The 11,776-nt window shown below is 41.8% G+C and overlaps 1 long non-coding RNA gene across 1 annotated transcript; it reads left to right on the top strand.

Annotated features, from left to right (window-relative positions):
• Positions 1-446: 446 nt before the first annotated feature.
• On the top strand, positions 447-6,049 carry LOC141264215 (uncharacterized). The gene is made up of 2 exons (XR_012319836.1): positions 447-1,031; positions 5,505-6,049. It is a non-coding gene; the product is annotated as an uncharacterized lncRNA (long non-coding RNA).
• The last annotated feature ends 5,727 nt before the right edge of the window (positions 6,050-11,776 follow it).

Genomic DNA, 11,776 nt, shown 5'->3' with positions numbered 1-11,776 from the left:
TCCTGACCGTGGGCACATACCCTAACTGTGTTTTTCTTCTAAACTCTGCAGGTGAGTTGTGGCTGGAAGAAGTCATTATGTCGGTCTGTGCCGGATAGAAGAGACTGGAAAAGTGAACGCTGTTGTAATAGTGGGGAAGGATGTAGCCTTCCCTAGGCACTGAAGTAGTTAAGGAAAATGTTCCCTTAGTTAATCCTCTCTGAACTGTGGTAGGCCAAGCTAAGGGGTTAGCTTCAGTGGTCCAGTCAGTAGAGGGGGAACTTAGTGCCCGGATCAAGCCTTGAGTGATATAGAGCTTGTTCCTGGCATAATTCATTGTGGGCTGCAGTACCTGTAAACAGCCACAAGATGCCACTGTCCTGGGTGCAGATGTCAGGTTGAGTCTGCTAGCAGTGTTACAGACAGGGATGAGTTAATGCTGTGTGATGACAGCTCACTGAGGGTGGGCACATTAGGAAAATCTCTGTTTAGTTTCCAGAATCAGGAAGTGATTCTTCAGTAAGAGATTGGACAGCAAATCGTTCAGGCAGCCTGACTATAGTGGCTGCTAGGGTAGACGGGAGCTCCATACCCTCAGACAGTGGGATCACCAGTGTGCAAGTCTCCCCACACAAGAGCACGAGTCCTGTCAGCCGGCCGGAGAAACTCATCAAAGGTAGTGAGGACCCGGGGCACTTCTAGTCTGCAGGAAGCAGAGGACGATAAATAGGACTCCAAGCTAAGATGTGGGGGAGAGATATCGGATCCAGGTCACTGTCAGTATTACAGAAGAGTCTCTTGGGCCAGAGATTAGAGTCACAGAGATGCTTCACTTAAAGAGGGAATCAGGGCTGAAGGAGTTACCAGCACCTGTGAGAGAGATGATAACCTGTCGGGCCTTATCCATTATATCTGCCTGAAAATATTGTACATATTCCTCTTCCCCAAGTAAAGTCCAAGTTCTGGTTAAGAACCTCGTGTCCTCTGAATTTATTGCTGCCCTGGTCCCAGAAGAGAAATGCCTGGAGACAGCCGCGATCGGATGGCTTGAAGTAAGTGAAGAGCACTACATACACAGCCACACTTCAGAGGGAGGACACGTATTGTCTGTAGGGTGCCATAGCGAAAGGGGGCTACAGCTCGCCCACGACTACCTCGCTGGGGCACCTTACACTGTCACCATAAAGAACATCAGCTGTAAGTCACTATATTATATATACTTGAACCGCAATCCCTTATATGTTCTACAGGACTGGTAGTCACTGTATGGTGTTAATATTGGTCTTTTTAATATTATGTTTTTTATTTCTTTTTTTACTTAGTAACAGCAGGGGCGTATCTAGAAAGGGGTGGGCAGGACATTTGCCCCGGGTGCAGCCACAAGGGAGCGCCGTCGGTTCGTCTAATGTGGTGGTCCGAGGTGTCACTCAGGCGGCAGCGTTTTGCTGCCCCTTGGGAGTAGGATTCAACTATTTTCCACTCCAGCTGTTAAACTGACAGCCAGCATGGAGAACATGCTCAATACTGGCTCCCTGCACTCAATTTTCCCCACATATGGGGTATCAGCATGCTCAGGAGAAATTGCACAACAAATTTTGTGGTCCATTGTATTACCGTTGCGAAAATAAAAAAAACATTGGGTCTAAAGTAACATTTTTGTGAAAAAAAAGTTAAAATGTTCATTTTTTTCTTCCACAGTCCAAAAATTCCTGTGAAGCACCTGAAGGGTTAATACACTTCTTAAATGTGGTTTTGAGCACCTCGAGGGGTGCAGTTTTTAGAATGGTGTCACTTTTGGGTATTTTCTGTCATATGCAGGTTCATCTCACAAAATTAGAATATCATCAAAAAGTTGATTTATTTCAGTTCTTCAATAGAAAAAGTGAAACTCATTATAAAGAGTCATTACAAACAGAGTGATCTATTTCAAGTGTTTATTTCTGTTAATGTTGATGATTATGGCTTACAGCCAATGAAAACACAAAAGTCATTATCTCAGTAAATTAGAATAATTAACAAAAAACAAAAGCTTCTTAAGCGTTTAAAAACGTCCCTTAGTCTTTTTCAGTAGGCTCCACAATCATGGAGAAGACTGCTGACTTGACAGATGTCCAGAAGGCAGTCATTGACACACTAAGTCAATTTTGCATTTCAATTGGAAATCAAGGTCCCAGAGTCTGGAGGAAGAGTGGAGAGGCCACAATCCAAGCTGCTTGAGGTCTAGTATGCAGTTTCCACAATCAGAGATGGTTTGGGGAGCCATGTCATCTGCTGGTGTAGGTCCACTGTGTTTTATCAAGACCAAAGTCAGCGCAGCCGTCTGCCAGGAAATTTTAGAGCACTTCATGCTTCCCTCTGCCGACAAGCTTTTTGGAAATGGAAATTTCATTCTCCAACAGGACTTGGCACCTGTCCACACTGCCAAAAGTACCAATACCTGGTTTAAAAACAACCGTATCACTGTGATTGATTGGCCAGCAAACTCGCCTGACCTTAACCCCATAGAGAATCTATGGGGTATTGTCAAGAGGAAGATGAGACACCAGACCCAACAATGCTGACGAGCTGAAGGCTGCTATCAAAGCAACCTGGGCTTCCATAACACCTCAGCAGTGCCACAGGCTGATCGCCTCCATGCCACGCCGCATTGATGCAGTAATTGATGCAAAAGGAGCCCCGACCAAGTATTGAGGGCATTTACTGAACATACATTTCCATAGGCCAACATTTTCAAGCTGTTGTTATAAAGTATTCTAATTTACTGAGATAATGACTTTTGTGTTTTCATTGGCTGTAAGCCATAATCATTAACATTAACAGAAATAAATCTTGTATTGAAGAACTGAGATAAATTAACTTTTTGATGATATTCTAATTTTGTGAGATGCACCTGTAGACCAAGTCACTTCAAATGTGATGGTCCCTAAAAGAAATGTTTTTGTAAATGTTGTTGGAAAAATAAGAAATTGCTGAGCAACTGTTAACCCTTATAACTTCATAACAAAAAAAAACTTGTTTAAAAAATTGTGCTGATGTAAAGTAGACATGTGGGAAATATTATTTATTAACCATTTTGTGTGACTTATCTCTCTGATTTAAGGACACAAGAATTCAAAGTTTGAAAATTGCAAAATTTTCAAAATTTTCCCCAAATTTCCATTTTTTTCACAAATGATATTGAACAAATTTCATCACTGTCATAAAGTTCAATATGTCACGACAAAATCTCAGAATCAGGGGGATCCGTTGAAGCGTTCCAGAGTAATTACCTCATAAAGTGACAGTGGTCAGAATTGTAAAAATTGGCCCGGTCATTAACATGCAAACCACCCTCGGGGGTAAAGAGGTTAAACAGTTTCATCCACACTCAATGCACTCAGTATCATGTCATACCTGGACATATATAGATACTGGCTGGATTATAAAGCTTTGTATATATAACCTTATTTATTATAGTGATGGCTAGACCTTACAAATACAAGCACTTTTTACCTATTTCCTCACAAGCTCTTGTGAGCAGGGCCCTCACTCCTCTTCTTTGAATTGTAAAGTAATGTATTGCTCTTTAATGTCTGATATTATTTGTACATTTCCCCCCTGAAATCAATGAATATGGTGGTGCTATATACTGCTAGATAATTATTATTAATAGTAATAGCACCCACAAGCTTCTTTGATCCCATTCTTTACCTCTGCTGCCTAGGATGTTAGCAGAATCTGACTTTCCATCGGAAGCGGTATTATAGGCTGGGATATGTCTGGCATATAGTGTAGAATTATGGATAAATACACTGTGTTCCAAATTATTATGCAAAAAGTGTTTAGGAGTGATAAGGTAAGAATTTTTTTGTTTGTCAATTAAACTCATTGATGGTGATGTGTGTCAGGGATCTTTATATCACTGTAAGCAATTGCAGACACCTGTGCTAGATAGTTTGGCAGGTGTGTCCAATGAAAGGCAAGACTGTCCCACATTATTAAGCAGCCTACATTTTCTGCCAAAATGGGAAAGAAAAAGGATGTGTCGGCTGCTGAGAAGCAACAAATTGTGGAGTGTTTAGGTCAAGGCATGACTACAATCAACATTGCCAAGACACTTCATCCTGATCATCGCACAATCAAGAAGTATGTAGCTGATTCACAGTACACACATGTGCGTGCTGATAAGGGAAAATTGAGGACTCTTTCCTACAGGCAATTACGTCAGGTTAAAAGAGCAGCGGCAAAAAAGCCTTGTCATAGCAGCAGACAAGTTTTTGAAGCTGCTGTTGCCTCCAACGTCCCCCGAACAACAAGATGCAGGGTCCTTCAGAGGTTTGCAGCTGTGCGTAAGCCATCCTGTCGACCTCCTCTATCCACAAGCAGAAACGGCTCCAGTGGGCCAAACAATACATGAAGACTGACTTCAAAACTGTTTTGTTCACGGATGAGTGCAGTGCAACGCTTGATGGTCCAGATGGATGGAGTGGAGGATGGCTGGTTGATGGACACCCCATGCAAACACGGCTACGGCGCCAACAAGGAGGAGGTGGAGTAATGTTTTGGGCTGGAATCATTGGGAGAGAGATTGTCGGCCCCTTTAGGATCCCTGAAAGGGTAAAGATGAACTCCATAAAGTATGTGGAGTTTCTCAAACAGCACTTCCTTCCATGGTTCAAGAAGAAGAACCGTGCATTCCGCAGCAAGATCATTTTCATACATGATAATGCACCGTGTCATGCTGCACATAACACATCTGCATCTCTGGCTGCTATGGGCATAAAAGGGGACAAACTTATGGTGTGACCCCCATGCTCCCCTGACCTCAACCCCATTGAGAACCTCTGGAGCATCATCAAAAGGAGTGTCTATGAAGGCGGGAGGCAGTTCACATCTAAGCAACAGCTCTGGGAGGGTATAATGTCCTCATGCAAAACAATTGAAGCAGAAACCATCCAAAACCTGACAAATTCAATGGACGAGAGAGTTCAGAAGCTCCTTTCGAACAAGGGGTCCTATGTGCAAATGTAACATCACCTAGAATAAAGTTTTGAGTTGAAAACTGTTTGATTTCAGTTTGTAATAACCTGCTAATGCCTATAATTTCAAAAATGACCATTTTTTTGTTCTTTACAAAAATTAAAAGGTTGAAAACTCTGCTGTGCATAATAATTTAGACCGTGCATTTTGAGTGCAGTTTGAGTTTTTTATTTTTTTAAAAATATACTGTTATCATAGGCAGTTTGTACAAAAACCTTTCAATTGTACTCTAATAGTTATTTGACTGGAAAATTACAATGACTGCAATTCATATAGGTCATTTGGGAAAATCTGAGAAAATATTATTTGCATAATAATTTGGAACACAGTGTATTATAATTTCCATGCCAGTTTTCGATCTACTGATTAGACGTATTCTGCGGTCTCTCACTAGGTGGCAGTAGATGTTTATATTTGGAGTTACGGCCATTGACACAACTTGAAATACTTGAGCTTTGTTCTGACAGTTCTTCCTATTTTCTCTTTATTTTATTTTTTTTTAACAGATCTGTTTGCAAAACTGCAGGAATTGCCGACTTTGCAATTAGAAAGCCCAAGGGGAAGAAAAACGCATTGGAGCACCATTTTATCAATAGCAGAGAGTTAATGGCTCCTAAAAATGTACGTTATTCATGGCCCTCAGTATGTTGTAACCTCATATTTGTCAGGCGTCTCGACATGCTGCTAGGACTTCATGTACTGTACCAAAGACTTCCTGTCTCTTCACTTTTAGCCCAGAGCAGAATACTTATGAGCTGTTATCACTTACATTTCTTTAATCTTGTAATCTGAAGCTCATAGTTTCATCTATTGTTATTTGTCCCATTTTCATTTTAGTCTGAGATGTGAGAATACTAGAACGGGACCCCCTTTGTAACGGTCAGCGTCGGATTACAGTGAAGACACCTCCCTTCCCGGGGATCAGACATACTATATATTATCATCCTGTAGAAGATCATAAATGTCCGCCTTGGAAAAATAAACAAAAACCTTTAAATTGAATCGTCTATGCACGATTTTCCAGTTAGTAAAATGTTTGCATTTATTAGGACTCATTGAGACATTCCTTTTTGTTCTGCATAAGAGAAACAATGATCAATTTTCACCAGTGATTTTATATTCTGATTTTATCCAATTTTCTGTCCATTTTTTGCTATTACTATAGAATCAATTTTTCTTGTTTGTAAGAAGGGAGAGAGAGAGAATTTTTTTAAGTTTCTCATGAGTTCGAGTCTCCATTATTTTCAATGGGGTTCTGGTTCTGATGGAAGTTCCGGTACTGCTCTGGTACCCGAACCAAACTTTTTCAAAAGTTATGTACCAGAAACGAACTTCCATCGGTCTGCCCATCCCTACTCAGCACCTATGGGAACCCTTTCAAAACTGTTGGAAAGCCATTCCAGGTGACAACCTGCTGAAACTGCATGAGAAAATGTCAAGGGGGTGTAAAGCTGTCATTAGACTAAAAGGGGATTACTTTGAGGAATCTAAGGTTTAAAGGAGTTTTCCAGGACTTTGATTATTTTTACCTATGGGTCTAAAAACTTACAGGCATTTAGTTGCTAATGGACAGTTCCTGGTGGCAATTCTGTGGCTTCCGGTGACATCACGTCAACAGAGCAGCTTCTTCTTTTCCGCTCTGCTCTGTCAATGTGGCGTTTCTGCCGATGTCTTGCTGATTGACCGCCTAACTGCAAGGAACCGGCTGTCAATCAACATGACATGATCAGTGACGCCCCGTCAACAGGTCAGAAGAGCTGCTGTGTTGATGTGAGGTCAACTGATGCCACAGAATCGCTGGCAGGGGTGGTCCGTGACCACTCTGAGATGGCAGAGATTGGCGCCGGGCAGAATAGACAGGTAATTAAAAACTACCTGCCTGTAATTTTTTAACCCCGTAGTGAAAAATAAGCAAACTCCCAGATGACCCCATTAACCCATTTTCTGGTTTGTTTCACATGTGTTTCTTTACTGTTTATCTACAGTGTGTACATTCCAACAAAAACAAGGAAACCATTGCATGAACAGATGTGTCCAACACTTTGACCGGTAATGTGGAAACATTCCCATAGACTATAATGGATATGTGTTCTATACATGAAAAAAAACCTGACTGACCTTGTGAATGAGGCTTTAGCATTATGAAGCATTCTAGGGTCAGTAATTCTCTCACTCTGTTCCATCAAACGCAAGAGGTTTCTGAGATGAGATGTAAACTATCCGCTCTTTAGCCTATGAAGCTGCTCCGTTCATACCAGTTAGTCTGAAAATCACGGTCTGTATTTGTACCGTGGTTCATGGCCATTTGATTTCAGCTTAATACTGAGCACTTTCTGCTCTATTTTAGCTGCTTCCTTATGGGCATTCACCAAAATCTAGGAAGAATGGACTCAAATGGAGCAGAAATCTCTGAGTCCTACAATGTAGTGTCCATCTGCATTGGGGCCCAGAGGGGATTTAGGAACCCAGTAAATTACTTACTCATTAGGTCATTTTACAGTGGGTGGATCTATGTAAAATGGTATTGAGCATCAGGCTTGGACTGGCCCATAGGAAAACAGGGGAATCCTCCGGTGGGCCACCACCCTCTTATATGAGCAGTACTTGGCACTGTATACTTGAATCACGATGTACAGACAAAGGCAGCATCTTATTCATTTAACAATCTACCCAGTTCATTGTAATATAAATTTGTGATTAAGGATAATGTCACATTTGCATGTAGTTGAAAAGTGGGGCCCTGGAGTTGGTTATTGGTGGGCCCTTGGCACCCCAGTCCGACACTGTTGAGCAGTATAATGCCTCAGATCAGGAACTGTGTAACATTGCAATTTGAGTGAATCCCCCAAAAAATTGAGCATTAATGTGGTATCGGACAACTTGTTTTATAGTCGGGTAGGGCAGACTGCTAATGGCAACCAACTAATTATGAAAACAATTCTAAAAATAAATGGAGAAAAAGACAACCTCAAATTGATACAAAAACAATAAAGCAAAGTATTTACCCATTGGTTGTTTTTCCTATTATTTTTTAATTTATGACTCATTAATTCTGTAGAACTATTAAATTGTGTAAGATTATCATCCGCAGCGTTTCAGAATCAAACATACACGGCTAAATCATGTAGCCAGTGTCTGATACATGCTGTCTCTGGATAGGGCAGCATTTATCAACTGTCAGGTTTAGTGATGAGCGTGCATGCTCGTTACTCAAGATTTATGAGCATGGTCGGGTGTTTCCCGAGTATCTTCAACGTGCTCGGGTGTTATGTTTTAGTCAAGCTGTGTGCATGATTTGCGACTGTTTGACAGCTTTAATAAATGTGAGGAATGCCTGTTTCTTAGGCATACTTCACATGTATTAAACCTGTCAAACAGTCTCAAATCATGAGCACGGAGTGACTAAAACATAACACCCGAGCACGCTGAAAAAGCTCGGCGAGCATGGTCAGGTTCCTTTTACGTGTGTGACATCGAAAGAATGGAATATTGATATTAAATCTGATGGAGACCTATAGATAATATATGTATAAGATATGCTATGATATAGATGCATAAGCCCCCTACTGTACCTCCAGATGCCTCCAATGGCATGCAAGGGTGGTTTCATATGTTTTATGAGGCTGTTGATTTCAGGGTAGGAGACCCACAGACGGTCTGGACATTGTGGTCCATACTTAGACCGTGATTGTTGGACATGTGAAAGTCTCCACCTGCAATTGCTTCTAAATTTTAAGGTTTACACAATTTGCATATTTAATTTCCCACAGAGGCATGCAAGGTGTTTAAGTCTCCTTATACTGGCATGACAGACCAGGCATGTCATTCTCCACTAGGAGAAACTTTACCCCTTAGATCCAAGTCTTACCCTCTCACCCAGCCAAATCAGATCTCATACTTTGCACTGATGAGGGGCAATACCCCAAAACACCTTGTCTACAAATTGAGATTCTGATTTGGCTTTTATCTTAAGTCATATTTCAAGGCTCGTTAAAGGGGTTGTCCACTACTTTCACATTGATGCCCTATCTGTGGGATAGGGCATCAATATATGATCGGCCAGGGTCCGGCAAGCGGCTGTTATCCGTGCTGCCGGCAGCGGCCGCCAGCCGGAAGTCTTTCCCTGCGGTGCTTGGCCGTCAAGTTGTAGTGGCCGGTGCGGGGTACTGCACATCCGCCTCCCATTCAATTGAATAGGAGGCGGATGTGCAGTAAAAAGCGGCGGCCACTTACAACTTGACAGGCAAGCACCGCAGGGAAGGACTTCCGGCCGGCGGCCGCTGCCGGCAGCACCGATAAAAGCTGATCGGCGTGGGTGCCGCGTGCGGGACCTCGGCCGATCATACATAGGGCATCAATGTGAAAGAAGTGGACAACTCGTTTAAAGGGTCGATAATGACTTGTAGGATTGCTACTTCCAATACGTGGCACTAGAGTTCAAGTCCTCTTTCTCTCTGAAGAGACAATTTGCACATTTAATTTCCCAGAGGAGCATGGAAGGCATTTAAGTCTCCTCATACTGGTGTTCCAGACCTGGCATGCCACTCTCCACAAGGAGAAACACTACCCCTTAGATCCAAGGTTTACATTGGAATTTCTCCATATCCATATACAACAGATGCATGAAATCTGCTGCAGAAGATTATTTATGATGCAGATTATGCATTATTGCAATGGGTGAAACAGCTGCAAATTTGGAAGAAATTCATGACAGATCGTGTATGTTGCAAATATAAAATTTTGCAGTATCCTTTAAAGCCCTTAAGCTTGAATTTTTGTTATACCAGATTACAAATGTATTTGGCAAGAATATACAATATATGTGGCAGTGTGTGGTAAAAACACAGGATAACACAGAAGTAATGGTTATTTTATACCTTTATTTAAAAAGACGTATAGAAATGTCACAAACTGTTTTCCAAACAGCCTTTTTTAACAATGGCTGTTACTGTTCCCATATAATTTAGCTGAGCTCTAAAAGCTGAATCAGCTGCTGTGATGTGCGCTTCTGAAGTGTCGTTCCATTGCCAAAATGGTCATATTTGATCAGTGCAGCAATAACATTGCATCACCGAGCCTACCCACCAGCAAAAATGACGCCGTTTCATCTGATATTAACAGATGGCAGATATCTTATTCTTCAAAATTGGCCTCATTTGAATAGAAATGTTATCCCTGTTATTTCTCCCGCTCCTTCAATTAATTGCCGCTAGAGCAGAAAATCATATGTAATCAGTCACTGCATAATCTAAAACTGCTGCAGCGCTCAGAGATTATATTATCACGTCCCCTTTTTTGTATTTTAAAGTCCATTTTATCTGTAGTTTAACAGATGTATTGGGGGGAATGATTTTGTCTCACTTACTAATTAATAAGTTCTCATATTTCCCAACTTTGAATGATAAGAAAGAGGGACAACAACTGCAGTGCCTCTAGTGCGCTGACAGAATTTATATCTTAAGACAGTATTCTAACCTCAGCCAGTGCTTCCTATACATCCTCACAGACCACACAGCAATATTTCCCTAGTGAAGACCATTAGTGTTCCCACACAGTATAGCACCTATTTCATGCCCCCCTCCCCACAGTGCCTTCCACACACAGTGTAATGTCCCTATATTGGATTTCCCACCACACAGTCTTATGCCCCCACAAGCCCAACCTACAAAGTATTTTGACTCCCCACACTGGTCTGCTACATTAACACACAGCGCAGCAACATCTACAAACAGTTTAGCTACATCTACACACACGCACTGCTCAACTACATCTACACACACACACACAGCACAGAAACATCTACATACATACACTGCTCAGCTACAGCTATACTCACAGCTTAGCTACATCCACATACAGCTCAGCTATGTCTACACACAAACACTACTCAAGTACATCTACACACACACAGATCAGCAACATATACCCACACACATAGCTCGGCTACATCCACACACACGGCTCAGCTAATTTACACACACACTGCTCACCTACATCTACACATAAAACTCTGCTACATCCTGCTCTTCTCCACTGTTAGTCCTGTTCTTTTCTGCTGTCTAGTCATGTGACTGTCATCTGATACTAAGGTCCTGGCAAAGCTTTACAAAGAGTAAATGGGGAAGGAAAGACCTGTTGGCTCCTTGCTCCATCACTCCATCAATATATATATATATTTAGCTATATCTGTGTCCTGTGGATACAGACACAACTCCACCCTCCCAGGGCAGCGGGGCAGCTCTTTAATTCCTGGAAAATCCCTCTGGATCTGTGTTGATTGGGAGGTAAACTGGCATCATGGTGGCTCAGTGGTTAGCACTGCAGCCTTGCAGTGCTGGTGTCCTGGGTTCAAATCCATATTGAAGGTTCCAGTGAGCACTGTTGGGGCCATAATCCCGAAGTGGAAAGATCATCATTTTACTATGAACTGGCCATGACCACTTGCTCCCCACAAGATTTCAGACAGAGGAGTAAAAAGAATTATCAAAAGGGTTGTCCAAGAGCCAAGGAACACCTGTGGGGAGATACAGAAAGTCCTGGAATCAGCAGGTACAATTGGTTCAAATAAAACAATAAGTAATGCACTCAACATCCATGGCCTGTATGCATGCTCACCACGCAAGACTTCATTGCTGAACAAAAAGTATGTTCAAGCATATTTAAAGTTTGCTCAACAAAATTTAGACAAACCTGTGAAAGACTGGGAGAATGTAGTTTTGTCAGATGAGATGAAAATTGAACTCTTTGAATGCCATAATACCCAACATATTTGAAGGCC

This window comes from Phyllobates terribilis, unplaced genomic scaffold (genome assembly GCF_046119375.1).
Source record: "Phyllobates terribilis strain yellow unplaced genomic scaffold, ASM4611937v1 Scaffold_4__5_contigs__length_816908805, whole genome shotgun sequence".
Taxonomy (NCBI): Eukaryota; Metazoa; Chordata; class Amphibia; order Anura; family Dendrobatidae; genus Phyllobates; species Phyllobates terribilis.
This window is presented reverse-complemented; position numbering and strand designations above follow the sequence as displayed.